At 36.4% G+C, this 3,432-nt stretch overlaps 1 pseudogene; it reads left to right on the top strand.

Annotated features, from left to right (window-relative positions):
- The first annotated feature begins 1,267 nt into the window (after positions 1 to 1,267).
- Positions 1,268 to 3,068, top strand: LOC101604263 (annotated as a pseudogene).
- Positions 3,069 to 3,432: the final 364 nt, after the last annotated feature.

Here is a 3,432-nt window from a genome sequence, read left to right as displayed (position 1 = left end):
CCTGCAATTTTCAGAATTTCGTTTTTCTTTACAGCTGAATAAAACTCCACTGTGTAAATGTACCAATCTTCATTATTCATTCACAGTTGATGGGCATTCCTAGCTATTGTAAATAGAGTAGCAACGAACATAGATAAGCAAATATATGCTTACTAATGAGTAGAATCCCTAGGGTATATGCCAAGGAGTAACATAACTGAATCATATGGTAAGTATATTTTATCTGTCTCAGGAACCTCAGCATTGATTCCACAATGGTTGTACCAGTTTACAATCCCACCAACAATGGAAAAAGGTACCTATTCCCCCATATCCTCAACAAAATTTATTGTCATTTGATTTCTTGATAATAGCCATTCTGACAGGAGTAAGATGGAATAAAAAAGTAATTTCAATTTGCATTTCCCTGGTGGCTAAGGATGTGGACTATGTTTTTAGATGTTTATTGAACACTCATCACTTATATTTTCTCTTTTTAGAGTTTATTATTCACTTCTATAGCCCACATTTTGATTGGGTTTGATTTCTTATTATTGAGATTTTTTTCAGTTCTTTATATATACTAGCTATCAATCCTCTGCTACATTAATAACTATCAAAGATTTTTTTCACCTTTCTTTAGGATGCCTTTTTGCTCTATTCAGTATCCTTTCCTATACAAACGCCTTTCAATTTCATGAAGTCCCAATGGTTGACTAGTCTTACATTCTGAGCAACTGGAATTCTATTCAAAAAGTCCTTCTCTATCCCTATGTATTGAAATGTTTCCCTTACTTTTTCCTCTAGAAGTTTCAGAGTTTCAGGTCTGAAGTGAAGTTCTTTGATCCTTTTGGAGTAGATTCTTGTGTATGGACAGAGGTAAGGATCTATTCTCATCTTTCTACATATAGATACCCAGTTTTATAAGCACCATTTGTTAAAGAGGTTGTCTTTTTTCCAGTAAGTATTTTTGGTATTTTGTCAAAAAATAATCAGATGGGGGAGTGGCTGGGTGAGCACAGAAGGCCCACATGCTCCTCAGCAAGCTATCACATGACGCATTTTCAAGTCTTCAACCACCTTGTTTTTGCTTTTTCTCCTTCCTTCTCCACACCCTGGAGCCAGAGCCTAGCCGACCTGGAAACCTGCCTGCGGACACCACCCTTACTCTCTTACCTGGAGGCTCTTGGCCTCAGAAAGGCTTCACTAGACCATTGAAGCCTGGTTTTCACCGTCCTAGGGGACAGCACCCAGTTGGGACCCAGAATGTAGGTGCCTGGCGGTTACCATGAACTCAGAAGCCATGAGGATACCCAGCAAAGGACGTTTCCAGGGTGGAATGCCAGTAAAAAGTGAAAAGAATTGATCATCTTTGAAATCTCTGAAAACTGATAACAGACCAGAAAAATCCTATAAGCCACTTTGGGAAAAAAATATCTTACCTTGACTTACCTTCTATCACCATATCTGAAAAACTACTAAAAGATGTAAAGGATCTGGGAGGGCCTGTGGAAGATTTTCTCAGCAAAGATACCAGCTATCTTATTTCAAATAAAAGGAAATAATGCTCACAAACACTGTGTTGGGTTTCTCCTGTTCCAAGCCCAGAATCCGCATATATACTGCATTTAAGTCTCCAGAAACAGGATGTTTAAGCTGAGGAAGATTATTAGTTGAAAAAGCTATCAAAGATCATGATTTCATTCCTGCAAATAGTATATTGTCAAATGCCTTATCATGGGGAGTAAAAATTCTTCATATTGATGACATTAAATACTACATTGAACAAAAGAAAAGAGCTGTATTTACTGAAGAAATCAAATACTTCTATAAGATGAGGGGGAAAAAAGTTGGTGTTGGAACTCAAAAAGAACCAGAAGAATCAAAAGTCTTTTGTAAAAGTTGAAGATATGAGCCAATTTTACAGGCCATTTTACCTTCAGCTGACCAGTATGCCTTTTATAAACTATTCTACCCAGAATCCCTGCAGTCCATTTGATGTAGATAAACCATCCACCATCCAAAAGCAAACTCAGACCAAATTAAGAATTCATACAGATGGCAATAAGTGTGGTGGAGTTCCTATTAATCTCCAGTTTAAAAAGAAAAAGAAAAAGAAAAAGAAAGGATATTGTGAATGTTACCTACAGAAATATGAAGATTTGGACACAAATAAAATACAGTATTGGATCCCTCTTCTCTTTCTGGAAAAAGTGTTCAGAAACAGACTGAATCCAAAGAAATACTAGATTTGCATCCTAGTTCCCAGAAAGGTGTCAGGGAAAACAGTGGATGGGTGATCAGACAGAATATCCTGTATGAAGAAACCCAAGAGCTTCAACAGACACTCGTGTTTCTTTCAGAGCCTACCTACCCTTCAAAGGGATTGAGAGGACTTGATGAGAAGATGATTAGTGAAGGCTCAGTGTTAAATGCAGCTGAACATGACCCAAATCAGAATTTCACACAGCCACCTCCACATAACAATAAACAGGAATGTAGTCTTGATATTTCTGAACATAAATGTTATAATAGAAAATGGATTAGAAAAATTAAGTGTAGATGACTGTCAGAGCATGCTGCAGACATATGTTAACATTTCTTATTTCAATATAGATAATAACACAACACAACGAAAATTTAAGTCAGATCCTGCAGTTTTCAGCAAAAGATGTGATGGAACAGGACCTTCATTCAATATTTGGTCATGATTCTGACATGATGACAATAAACACCTCAAAGGAACACCTAGCCATAGAGGCAAACACTACATCTTGGAGTCCTCAGGAACTCCATGAATGTGGCAAGAACATGGATAATTTGCCTTCTGATAAAATCTATGGGAAAGGACAAAATAAAACAAATATAGAACCAAATGTTGAATTAAATAAGAAAGTAACTGAATTTCTCACTGTGCAAGAAGACACCACTTGTAGTTCACTTGTAGTTACAGTCTCTACTGGACTTATTTCAGACTAGTGGAGAGAAATCTGAATTTTGGAGTTTTAGATATCTGAGAAGAATGTTCAAATAGTCTGTTGTCCACATTTTTCTCTTCCCCCTCAACTTCTACATTTGTTGGCTTTTAATCTTTAATCTCCTTTTCAAACGTGTAAGTATCATATCCTTAAAATCGTTATAAAATGTATTGTGATTTTTCCCAATATTGTTTACAGAACCATATGTAAGTATTAATAAAGGTGATTGCAGTGTTACAAATTATAGAATAATCTTATGACTCATACTGGTCAAAAAAATCAAATGACCAGCTGCCTGGATTTACATCTGGGTCTCCTATTCTGTTCCATTGATCTACATGTCTATTTTTGAGCCAGTAACATGCAGTTTTTGTTACTGTGGCTCTCTGTAAGGTATCTTAAATCCAGATATGAGGATACCACCAGCTTTGTTTTTGTTGCTTAGAATGGCTTTGGCTATTTAAGGGTTTTCATG

Source organism: Jaculus jaculus, chromosome 19, assembly GCF_020740685.1.
Source record: "Jaculus jaculus isolate mJacJac1 chromosome 19, mJacJac1.mat.Y.cur, whole genome shotgun sequence".
NCBI classification, from domain to species: Eukaryota; Metazoa; Chordata; class Mammalia; order Rodentia; family Dipodidae; genus Jaculus; species Jaculus jaculus.
This window is presented reverse-complemented; position numbering and strand designations above follow the sequence as displayed.